This window comes from Mus musculus, chromosome X (genome assembly GCF_000001635.26).
Source record: "Mus musculus strain C57BL/6J chromosome X, GRCm38.p6 C57BL/6J".
NCBI lineage: Eukaryota > Metazoa > Chordata > Mammalia > Rodentia > Muridae > Mus > Mus musculus.
In genome coordinates this window covers 81,816,271-81,829,903 of record NC_000086.7, presented here as the reverse complement: position 1 = coordinate 81,829,903, position 13,633 = coordinate 81,816,271, and the positions used below count along the sequence as shown (strand labels likewise).

General features: G+C 39.2%; 1 pseudogene; it reads left to right on the top strand.

The window, feature by feature from the left end:
- Positions 6,984-9,521, top strand: Actr3-ps (actin related protein 3, pseudogene; annotated as a pseudogene).

Below are 13,633 nucleotides of genomic sequence, written 5' to 3'. Positions count from 1 at the left end.
CTGACCTTTAGCTCTACTACAGAGGAATAGTGATAAAACTGTGTTATTGGTACAGAGACAGTTGGAAAGATCAATGGAATAGAATTGACGACTCGGAAATGGACCCACATACCTATGGTCACTTGATCTTTGACAAAGGAGCTAAAACCATCCAGTGGAAAAAAGACAGCATTTTCAACAAATGGTGCTGGTTCAATTGTAGGTAAGAATGTAGAAGAATGCAAATTGATCCATTCTTATCTCCTGTACAAAGCTCAAGCCCAAGTGGACCAAGAAACTCCTCATAAAACCAGATTCCCTAAAACTAATAGAGGAGAAAGTAGAGAAAATCCCAGAACACCTGGGCACAGGGGAATTTTTATGAACAGAATACCAATGACTTATGCTCTAAGATCAAGAATCAACAAAAGGGACCTCATAAAATTTCAATCTTTCTGTAACTCAAAGGACACTGCCAATAGTTTAAAACAGCAACCAACAGATTGTGTGGTACAGAGCTAAACAAAGAATTCTTAACAGAGCAACCTCAAATGGTTGAGAAGTTCTTAAAGAAATATTCAATGTCATCTGAAGCTCCATCTTACTCTAGTCAGAATGGCTAAGACCATAAACTCAGGTGATAGCACCTATTGGTGAGAATGTGGAGAAAAAAAGAATTCTCCCCCATTGCTGGTGGGAGTGAAAACATGTGCCTCTACTTTGGAAATCAATTTGGTGGGTTGTCAGAAATGTGTATATGTTCTACATCAAGACTCAGCTATACCACTCCTGGGCATATACCCAAACAATTCTCCACCATCTCACAAAGGTTCAACTATGTTTATAGACACTTTATTCATAATAGCCAGAAACTGGAAACAACCTAGATTTCCCTCAACTGGAAAATGGATAAAGAAAATATGGTACATTTGTGCCCCCATCACTAGAGTCAGCTCTGCTGTACTGTCCATTGAAGGTGGTAGGCCTGATTTCCTGAGGATTGCAGCTGATGATGAGTAGGAATAGCTCTCCAACCTTCAAAGGTGGCGATGGGCAGTGTATGGGGATCACATTTGTGCCTGTAAGTGCTATCCCAAGGCTGATGATTGGCAGGGTTAGTTTTCCACATTCATACCTTCTTAGTGGCTCACCCTTATTCCAACCACCAGGGCAAGCCACCAGGTCCTGTCTGGGTACTGCCACTAAGGGGCAAGGTCTGTAATTTGCAGCCTTTGGACATTGACCAGAGACATCCCTATTTTCCCTATTGGTAATGTAAGTCATAGACATTGACATTGCCTCCTGCTTCTGTACAGCCATGAACCTTGACATGACCCTCAGAGACAGTTCTGGCTGAAATGTCACTCATGGCTCCAGATGGTTGTACTGGCCACTCAAAAAAGTCTACTTCTTCCACCTTCGAGTCTCCAGTTTCATCTCTCTCCACAATTCTCAAGTTGCTCCACTTTTCTTTCCCAGCTGATCACACACTGTAATAGCTCTGGCTCTAGACTGGCCATGGAGCTCAGGGAATCCTGGGTGGCATCTTCCTGCAAGCTGGTCTATCAGGCCAGAGTGAACTGTATTACATGGTGGTAGGTATAGTTCTGTGTATCTATGGCATATCTGTACTGTGGGGCAGAAGGCAGGAGTGTGGGTGTCTTTCCCTGCCTGGGACACATGGTATGGAAGAGCACAAGTGTCTGTCTTCCTTCTTCCTCCCATGTTGTGCAATCTGAATTTATTTGATTAGATTTTTGTGTTTCTTAGGCATAATACAGTTTTGGTCACCAAGCCAGGCATCAAGCTAGGATGAATAAAGGACTGCCATCTGCTCTACCTCTGACTGATATAAGAACAATACCAGCAGGGCTGGAGAGATGGCTCAGCAGGTAAGAGCACTGGCTATTCTTCCAGAAGTCCTGAGTTCAATTCCCAGCAACAGCATGGTGGCTCACAGCCATCTATAACAGAATCTCTTTCCCTCTTCTGATATGCATTAAAAACAGAACATTCATATACATAAATAAATCTTTAAGGCCGGGTGTGGTGGCGCATGCCTTTAATCTCAGCACTTGGGAGGCAGAGGCAGGCAGATTTCTGAGTTCGAGGCCAGTCTGGTCTACAATGTGAGTTCCAGGACAGCCAAGGTTACACAGAGAAACTCTGTCTGGAAAAACAAACAAACAAACAAACAAACAAACAAATATAAAAAAAACAAAAAAACAAAAAGCAAACAAATAAACAAAAAAAAAAAAGAACAATGCAAGCACAAGGTGTCTCTTTGCCTATTACCAAGGTTGTTTTACCTTAATTTTCTAAGAAATAAATTTGCTTTAACTACCTAATGTCTCATTAGAAACAAAATCTTGTTTGTAAGATTTGATCGGCAGTCTTGATAATGGTCCTCACTCTCATCATCTATATATTACATGGAATTATAAATGTATGTATATGTTTTATAATCATTGCCTTGAATAGATTATCACCTCTCATGACACTGGTTTCTCTCCCTCCCTCTCTCTCTCTCTCTCTCACTCTCTCTCTCTCTCTGTGTGTGTGTGTGTATGTGTTTGTGTGTGTGTAGCACATCATTATATTATATAAATGTGAAATTAAAATAATAATAAAATTAATAAATAAGCAAAACATCAGTGGCTTTTGGTAAAGAAATAGAAATAAATAATGTGAAATGTAGGAGTCAAAGTGAAATAATAAAAATTCTACTGATAATGTAAATGTTTACTGTAGAGAATGCAATAATAGATTCCAGAAAAAACACTTAAGTAAATAAAAAATGATAATCCTCTGGGAAACAAAAGCTATTAGGGATGATATGGGGGAGATATAGATGTGAATACTACAAAAACTATAGGGTGATCATCAGAATATATTATATATGGGCATTATTTTTTCAAAAAAACTCTTAAATGTACATTAAAATATGATAAGTTATTGGAGAAATTGGTGTACGTATGGGAAATTATACAAAACCAAGTAAACAAGCATAAACAATGCACTTATACACATATACAAATATAAGATAAACTGTGTAAAGTGACATAAAATGGATAGATCACATAAATGCTATAATTGTGGCTTGGATATTTCACGATTATTTTTCAAAATGTTATCATTGTGACAGACTGAGTAGGAGCTATATTAAATTTCATTGTCTTAATTCTCAAAGAAGAATGTGACTAAAGTGATCTTAATATAAATTTTCAGTTAAAAACAAGTAGATATTTTAAAAGGTTTGTGTTCATTTAGGTTTTTATTATTATCTGTTGCAATAATTTTGTATGATATAGAACCTGAAACCACTGAAAGCATTGAAAATAAACCAGAAGCAATGATTATTTCTGTTTCACACACACACATGCACATACAAACATGCATTCTTACATTCACATAAGCCTGTTCCCATTGTACAGCCATCACCTCTCTCTCCAAAAGCTATAATGACTTTGAGAAGAGTGTTGAACTAAGGGCAAACCTATTAATCTGAGATAATGAATTCAAAATAGTTTAAGAATAAAAGCAATGTTCCCTATATGCTGACCACATTTTTTCAACATTCACTGTTGTTATTCAACTGTTAAGCTTAATGGCAATACTCAAAATATCTATTAACACAATTGTAAAGTGCTATTGCTATCATCAGAGAATTAAACAAAGATAGAATAAAGAAATTATATGCACAAAATTTGCAATCCTTAGATTTTTGTACATAAGGTACTTAGTGAAAAAATAAACTTAGTAAAACCCCAGATGCTAGGACATAAGGATGAAAGGCTGTATCTTAAAGCTTTGCTTTGTGATTTTAGGTATACCTACTTAAGACAATAGAAAAACTGCCTAATGTAAGGGCTGTATTAATTTTGGGGTTATCCATCCTTGTCTAACCATACTCAAAACTGAAACTATTATTGTTCGGTCACTAGCAAACGAAAAATATTTACTATTAAAAATATATGCACTCACGCACCCATGGTCATTTGATCTTTGAAAAAGGAGCTAAAATCATCCAGTGGAAAAAAACCACAGCATTTTCAACAAATGGTGTTGACTCAACTCCCAGTTAGCATGTAGAAGAATGCAAACTGGTCAATTTGTATCTCCTTGTACAAAGCTCAAGTCTAAGTTGATCAAGGACTTCTACAAAAAACAGAGACACTGAGAAGAACCACAAACACATGGGCACAGGGGAAAAACAGTACTGTAAGATCAAGAATTAACAAATGTTTGAGAGCAGGGTGGGGGGAAGGTATAAGAGACTTTTGGGATACATTTGATTTGTAAATGAAGAAAATAGCTAATAAAAATGAAAAAAATGTACAAAATCGAGTTAAATATGTAAATGCTTCAAGGTGTATTTTCTCTTCTTTTCATACATAATAAATATAATTTTCATATTGAAAAATAAAAGAATTAACAAATGGATCCTCATAAAATTGCAAAGATTCAGTAAGGCAAAGGACACTGTCAATAAGACAAAAAGGCAACCAACAGATTGGGAAAAGATCTTCACCAATCCAATAGAAGGTTAATATTCTATACATATAAAGAACTCAAGAAGTTAGACTACAGAAAACCAAATAATCCTGTTAAAAAAATGGGGTATAGAAGCACCCCCCCCAAAATATGTTCAACTGTGAGGCATTGGGCTATGCATAGAGATTAGAGCTGTTGTGTGAACCCTGGGACCCATTGGTGGTAATTCATCTACATGGGATGGAAGAAGTGAAGAAGTTCTCTCATGTCTCTTGGAACCCTGGCTCCTGTCAAAGTTACTACCCCTCAGGCCCCAGAGGAGAAGTGTGTGGCTAGGAGTCACATAGGCAATGTCCTGAGCTTCTGACCTTCAGGCTAAACTCCTCCCCAGTTACCATGCAACAGAAAGAGAGCAGCATACTTTAAAAGGGACTGTTTAGCCCCTCCTTGCTCTCTCACTTCTCTCACTCCTCTCTCCATTCTTTGTCTTCTTCTCTCACCCTTACTATTTTATTCTCTAGCCTTTCTTCTCTGTCTCTCCTTTTCCCCCTTCTCTCCTTTTAGCCATGGCCGGTCTTTCTCTCTCTTTTCTACCTTCTCTCTTTCCCCTGACTTTCTATAACAAAGCTCTAAAACCATAGACAGTCTCTGCTCATCAAGGCCCAATGTGATTGGAGGACGGGATAGGCTTTCTCCTAATGAGCCATTTCTAATCTTCAGATGGAAGGCCTTCCTGTATTCCAGCCAAAGTCCACTATGCTCATTCTTACCTGTGTGGGAACCTCTCTTCCCTCTGCCCTCTCTCTCATAACCCTGGGGCTACAGGGTATAGCCCCAGGACCCCTTTTGGTTTTGGGGGCTGCCCCTTGTCCACCACCTGTCAAGTTGGGTCAGAGGCTTAGATGCCCACATGGGGCTGAGAGGAGAGCGTCTGACAGCCTTCCCAAGTATGCCTGCCCAGAGCACAGGTGGATCTCTGGACATGGGCTTTCCTCCCTCTCCCTCTTTCCCCAGGCCCCTAATTAGTTCTCACATTCAACATCCCTAGTCATCAGCAAATCAAAACAACCCTGAGATTCCACCTCACACCAGTCAGAATGGTTAAGATCAAAAGCTCAGGTGACAGCAGATGCTGGAGAAGATGTGAAGAAAGAGGAACACTCCTCCATTGTGGGTGGGATTGCAAACTGGTACAGCCACTCTGGAAATCAGTTTGGCATTTCCTCAGAAAACTGGAAAAAGGACTACCTGAGGAACCACTAATACCACTCCTGGGCATATACCCAGAAGATGCTCCAAGAAGTAATAAGGACACATGCTCATTATGTTCATAGCAGTCTTATTTATAATAGCCAGAACATGGAAAGTTCCCAGATGTCCCTCAACAGAGGAATAGACATAGAAAATGTGTTACATGTATACAATTAATTACTATGCAGCTATAAAAACAATGAATTTATGAAAGTCTTAGATAAATGGATGGATCTGGAGGATATTATAGTGAGTGAGATAACCCAGTCACAAAAGGAAACACATGATATGCACTCACTGATAAGTGGATATCAACCCATAAGCTCCAAATACCCAAGATACAATTCATAAAGCTCTCAAAACTTAAGAAGAAGGAAGACAGAAGTGTGGATACTTCAAACATTCATTGAAGAGGGAACAAAACATCCATTGAAGGAGTTACAGAGAAAAAGTGTGAAGCACAGAGTGAAGGAATGACCATCCAGAGACTGCCACACCTTGGGATCTATCCCATAAACAACCACCAAAACCAGACACTATTGTGATGTCAACAAGAGCTTGCTGACAGGAGCCATATATAGCTGTCTCCTGAGAGGCTCTGCCAGTGCCTGACAAATACAGAAGTGGATGCTCACAGCCATCCATTGGTTGTAGCCCCAGGTACCCAATGGAGAAGCTAGAGAATGTACCCAAGAAGCTGAAAGGGTGTGAAACCCCATTGGAGGAACAAAATTTTGAACTAACCAGTACCCCTAGAGTTCCCGGTAACTAAACCACCAACCAAAGAAAACACATGATGGGACTCATGGCTCTAGCTGCATATGTAGCAGAGGATGGCCTAGTTGGTCTTCAATGGGATGAGAGACCCTTGATCCCGTGAAGGATCTATGCCCCAGTATAGGAGAATGCCGGGGCCAGGAGGCAGAAGTGCATGAGTTGGTGAGCAGGGGGAGGCAGAGGGAATAGGGTATTTTTGAGGGGAAACTAGGAAAGGGGATAACATTTGAAATGCAAGTAAAGAAAATATCTAATAAAAAGAAAAAAAAAACATATGTTTTAGTTTTATTCTACAATCTTTTCTGGTTGTAAAAATAAATACATTTTATTAGATATAAATTAAAGCATATGTCTGTGATTTGAGTGAATTGTGGAAATCTAGCTGTAAATGTTCTTGATATAGCCATTTTTGTCTTCTTACTTTATTAAGGAGGTAGTCAACATCACTCTGTAGATAATCTAATAAGAAATCCTGAAATGCGGGGGCCTGGCCTGGCAGGGGCGTCGGCAGCGGTGGCCATCTTGGCTCCCCGCGGAAAGGCACTCCCTCCCTTCCTCCCTCCCTCCGGACCGAGGGCGGCCCTGGCCAGTGCATGGTCAGCCAGCTCCCATCTCTAGCTCCCCGGCCTCTCAGCAGCACGGAAGGGACGGCAGCGGCGGGCGAGGAGGAAGATGGCGGGACGGCTGCCGGCCTGTGTGGTGGACTGTGGCACGGGATATACAAAACTAGGATATGCTGGAAATACAGAGCCACAGTTTATCATCCCATCATGTATTGCCATTAAAGAGTCTGCAAAAGTGGGTGACCAAGCCCAGAGGAGGGTGATGAAAGGCGTGGATGACCTAGACTTCTTCATTGGTGATGAAACAATAGAAAAGCCCACATATGCAACAAAGTGGCCAATTCGCCATGGTATAGTTGAAGACTGGGACTTAATGGAAAGGTTTATGGAGCAAGTGATTTTTAAATATTTAAGGGCAGAACCTGAAGATCATTACTTTCTTTTGACTGAACCTCCACTGAATACTCCAGAAAACAGGGAATATACTGCTGAAATAATGTTTGAGTCCTTCAATGTTCCAGGCTTGTACATTGCTGTGCAGGCTGTTCTTGCCTTAGCTGCATCCTGGACCTCAAGACAAGTAGGAGAGCGGACGCTGACGGATACAGTAATAGACAGTGGAGACGGAGTCACTCATGTCATTCCTGTGGCTGAAGGATATGTTATCAGCAGCTGTATTAAACACATTCCAATCGCAGGAAGAGATATAACATATTTTATTCAGCAACTGCTGCGAGACTGAGAAGTAGGAATTCCTCCTGAGCAGTCCTTGGAAACTGCGAAAGCAGTGAAGGAACGCTACAGTTATGTCTGCCCAGATTTAGTAAAAGAGTTTAACAAGTATGACACCAATGGGTCAAAGTGGATCGAACAGTACACCGGAGTCAACGCCATCTCAAAGAAAGAGTTTTCTATTGATGTTGGCTATGAGCGATTCCTGGGACCCGAGATCTTTTTCCATCCAGAGTTTGCTAATCCAGATTTTACAACAACCTATCTCAGAAGATGTAGATGAAGTCATTCAGAATTGCCCCATTGATGTCTGGTGTCCTCTCTACAAGAACATTGTCCTCTCTGGTGGTTCAACTATGTTCAGGGACTTTGGACATCGTTTGCAAAGAGATTTGAAGAGAACTGTAGATGCCAGGCTGAAGTTAAGCGAGGAGCTGAGTGGTGGTAGATTGAAGCCCAAGCCTATTGATGTACAAGTTATTACACACCATATGCAGTGGTATGCAGTCTGGTTTGGAGGGTCAATGCTGGCTTCCACGCCTGAGTTCTACCAAGTATGCCACACCAAAAAGGATTATGAAGAAATTGGACCTAGCATTTGTCGTCACAATCCAGTGTTTGGAGTCATGTCCTAAAGTTGACTTCTTGTTTATTGGGGTCAGGGAGATGGAAATGAGATAATCTTTCTGATGACCTGTTTTTGTCTGAATGGATGGTTCTGAGGTTTTTAACCAAACATGATCATACAGGAATATTTAATGAGTGTGTCAACATGCAGATGTAGAAGAGAGCCAAGACGATTGTTTTCCTTTAGGTTGAATATTTGAATCTTATGTGTATCAAAAAAGAAATGGGTTTTAGTTCTTTCTGTGCCCTGATATTTTGTATATTATTGACTTACCCAGTGTGCTGGGCTCAGTGGGTGTGTAGAGAGCTCTGTAATGCCTGATTGGGCACTGCTGAGTGGGTAGTGCCTGAGCTTGTTTATATTTCATACTTTTTTATACTTTGAGGGAAAAAAGTCAAAGAAAAACTGTAGTATTGGAGGGAAACAATGTGACCAAGGAAAAGATGAGTTCAACAAGCAGCCTCATGGGACTTGGCACACACTCTGGGTTCCAGTTATCTCGAGCTGCTCCACCCCTCCCCAGCCCAACGGTTCTCTCTGCAAATGCTTGGATCTAAGAAGCTAGTCTCCTGGGTTAGCCGATGCCTGCCCTGCTTTCTGGTTACTTACATTCTGTTTCTTGCTTTAAAAGAAGGCCAAGACTGTTGGACCAATATTGCAATTCTGTAGAGTCGTTTCTTATTAAAACAATACTGTGATTACCAAAATTGGCATATTTAAGGCCTAATGCCATTCTAATAAAGGCAAAAAATTTATTTTTACTACTTGTTTCAGGCTCTTTGATCTCTTTATAAGTTAACTAATACGTCTATTTTCTTCAGATTCTGCAGTAGCTCTTTAAAAACACAGCGGTTGGATAGCAAGCTGACTTTTTATGTGCTCTGTACAAATAATTGTGAACTTTTAATATGTTGAGTGCTTTCATTTTGATAACTGGATCTCCATTTGATATTTCATTTGTATAACTCATTTGCAGTCTGAATTTTTTTTAGTGCCAGTCCCTGACATATCATGAAAAGTTGGTTTTCTTTGCATTTTCAAATATCTGGATCATAAAGAAAAAGTGATGACAATAAATTAAAATTGAATTACCCTTCAAAAAAAAGAGAGAGAAAGAAAGAAAGAAATCCTGAAATGCAGGTACAAAGTGTGAAATATGAGGAAATGTGGATATAACCCTGATAAACAAAATAAACAAATTTAATTTTCTTTCTTCATACCATTTATATCTTACTATTTCCTGTCATTCCCTTGATTAATTTATATTTTGAAACATTTTTATTTTTCATTCTTTACTATAGTTTGCATTTTTCCTTCTATTTCTATTTCTATTCTAGCTTTGTGGGCTTAAGTACTAACACAGTTACTTGATATTTAGAGTCTAAACTTCTCCCTATCTTGAAAAGCATTTTGCAATGAGTAAACTCTAAGCTTCTGTTTGTGTGTAAATACCTTTTGGTTTGATATAATAATGAATTTTTTAAATTATCTAATGTTTTTCAGAGTATAATTTAGTCTATAATATGCAGTCTTACATCTCTGTGTATTCTGTCTTCATGAAAATAATTAGAGTGCATATTCACATTTATCATACATCACTGAATTTTTTGTTTTACAAAAATCAGAATTTTCATCCTAGCAGACACTCCTCAGTAATTGTCCAGTCTCCTCATGTGAGCCTGTCCAAAATATCCACTAGAGATCTTTGCTGGACAACATCCAGGAGATTTAGGCCAGCATCCTGCTGTGATGACTACAGATGTTCTCATATTTGGTGAAAGATAAATGAAGCAACATTCTCCACTTAGCTGCAAATCCCAGCATAACTGTGTTTCTATCTAAGTATCCTAGAATTCTCAGCCTGAAAAAACAGATCCTCCTTGATATGCTTGGGGCCAATTTACCAAGAGAAATTTTACAATATAGAGTCATATTTTCATCTATTTAAGTGGGGATAAAAGCTGCTATTTAGTCCTAATTATTTTTCCAGATGTATTTAAGCTTCTGCATCATTTTATATTCCTCTCCCAGTTACAGATTTTTGGAATCTAGATAGAAACCTGTTTAAAGTAATTCAAAGACCAAATTTATTCAAAATTTTCCCTTCAGCGTAATCAGAAAATATATTAAAAGTGCTTTCAAAGAAGAGAAGAAAGTGAAGATTGCAATGAAACTTAGTTTATAATTACTTATTTAAAGGTCATTTTCATCTTATGTCCTCAGTGGCTCTCACAAAACAGAGTACTTCAAATCCCAGCAGTAATTATAAGAAGAACAAAGTGAGCTAAATTTCTTGATATTAGATGCAAAGGAGAAAAAATTTGCTCCTAGAGGCCAAATTCTCTTCCACACATAAATTCACATATGGATTTCATAATTAATTTGAATTCATTTAGTTACAATTTTGATAATATTTTTGTAATACTTAACAGTTGAAAAACTTTTTTGATTCATGTTAATGTTGAAAATCTTGGATATTTTTTTCAAAAAATATAAAACCTCTGAAATATTAATGTATTACATTGATTAATTTTTAAATTACATGCTTTATATTCTAAAGATACTTGATGACACCAAAATATGTTATATATTTTTAAAAATTTATAGGTCTTATATAGGTACTTTTATATAGGGAATGCATTTATTAATTTGAAATAAATATTTACTGGACAAAAATGTAAACGCTTAATAAACTGATAGCTATGCAGCTTGAAAAGTCTAGATATTTTATATATTCAAAAGAGATCAAATATAAAACATTCAAATACTATGTACAGAAAATCAAACCAATTAGATTGATCATGGAATGCTACAGTTACAGGAAGGCATAGAAAATTCCTGAGAACCTCCTTTGAAAAAAATCAAAATATATACATAAAATATTGTTAAATTGCAGGGAGTTTATATAAAACCACACGATATTGTGGTATTTCATGTAAATGAAAATTGTCTTTAATATAATCAGATGATATACTGTAAAGAATGAATTATTAAAGTAATAATAACCTTGTGTAAGCTATGATTTGAACTTGCACAGCTTTCGTTTCTGTATAATCATACTTCGAAATTTTTCATTAGAAAACAACTGCATTTTAAAAAAAAATCCTGCCTTAGGTTAGTATGAGATCTGCTTCTTTAAATTGATTCTGAAATGGAAAATAGTTCTAAATTTACAAACTCTATATATTAAATGCTGATATAGCAGACTTCCTATGTTTTTTTCTTATTTAGGTCAAATGTCCCTCAATCATTTAATCAATGTTTGTAACCCATGATTAGTGTTCCTTTACAGTGTGTGGTGTTTTCCTTGGGAATGCTCTAAATATCCTCCTTATAAATGACTACAAAGCTATAGGAGAATATGGAACCAACGACAGGGAACAGAGTATGAAACAGTCCCTACTCTACTTGTTAGGGGACCCATTTGAAAAACATGATTCCCTTTTGCTACAAATGTGTAGGGGATCTAGGTACAGCTTCCTGTTTGGTGGCCCAGGTTCTGTGAACCCCAATGTTGTGGCCCTGGGTACTAGAGGTTTTCTACAGAAATCTCTGTCTAGGCTGGGTGTGAAGGTTCTAGTGAAGGGAAGCAAGTGTAGGCAGGAAGAGGAAGTCTATGACATGCTTTCTAGGTTGCTTGGTAACTCTGAGCTGCTCTGAACTGAGTTGGGTCTGGCTGGGTTGATGAAAAGCCAACAATCCAGTGAGGAGTGTGGTAGGACCTCGGGTGTCTCTTTGGGAGAGAAGATCTCTTCCCAAGTGTTACATATAGCTCTTGGAACTAAACACTCAGACAAAGGAATAGTTCTTTCGTGGATGGAATAAACGTTCTCTGCTATCATTTGTGGGGCTGAGGGTGTAGGGGAAAAGTGGGGAGGGAGAGAGCCCACATCCGGCCAGAGTTCCTGTGCTCTGGGCAGGTGGACACTGGAGGACAGTCAGACACTTTCCATGGGGCCTGGATGTTGAGTCTGGCTGTTTGAAGCCACTGATCCCACACAGCGGGGATAGGGGGTGAACAAGGGGCAGCCGCCTGTAATAGTTGCCCTGGGGCGACACTCTCAGAGATACGGGAAGAGGGAAGAGGGAGAGAGGTTCCACACAGGGGAGAATCCTAAGTCCAGTGCATGGCTGTTGCATAAGAAGGACTTCTGACAGGAGATTAGGTACATCTCATTAGGAGAAAGCCTATCACATCATCCAAGCTCAGCAGGCCTTGATGAACAATGACAGTCTATAGTTTTAGAGCTTTATTGTAGAAAAATAGGTGGAAAGGGAATAGGTAGAAAGAGAGAGAGAGAGAGAAAGAGAGAAAGAGAGAGGGAGAGAGAGAGAGAGAGAGAGAGAGAGAGAGAGAGAAGCCATGGCCAAGAAGAGAGAAGGGGGGAAAGGAGAGAGAAAAGAAAGGCTATAGTGTAAGAAAGCTTAAAGAGAGAGAGAGAGGTAAAAGCTTAGAGAGTAAGAGAGAGAGTAAGAGGGAGAGAGTAAGAGGGAGAGAGTGAGGTGGGGCCAAGCAGCCCCTCTTATGGTGGGCTTGTTATCTTGCTGTTACTAAGTAACTAGAAGGAGTCTAGCCTGAAGATCAGACACTTGGGACATTGTGTATGTGACTACTAGCCACAAGCTTCTCTTGTGGGGGCTGTAGAGGTAGTAACTTCGACAGGAGCCAGGAGTCTAGGAGATATGAGGGAACACCAACCGTCCCATGTAGGTGAAAATTATCACCACTGGGTCCTACTGGGTTTCACAACCTCAACTCGACTGGAGAACAGACTGTCTGTGCATAGCCCATTGCCCCCACACAATGGGACCATGTTCGTTGACTCTGTAGGTTTCCTTGATACTACCAACTTTCTCACTTCTATCCTCCATTCTTCCACAATACTCTCAGAGCTCTGTTGATGTTTGGTTATGGATAACTGAATCTGCTTCTATCCTTGTGTGGATGATGTCTCTCAGGGGACAGTTATGCTAGGTTTCTGTCTCCAAGAATAACATAGTATCATTAATATTGTCAAGGGTTGTCTCTATCACATGGGAAGGGACTCAAGTTGACATGGTCATTGGATATGTGTTCCCTCAGTCGATGTTCCAACTTTATCTCTGCATATCTTGAAGGTAAGATAAATTTTAGGTTGAAGGTTGTGTGGATGGATTGATGTCCCCCTCTCTACTCTGGAAGTCCTGCCAGACTAGAAGAATTATCCAT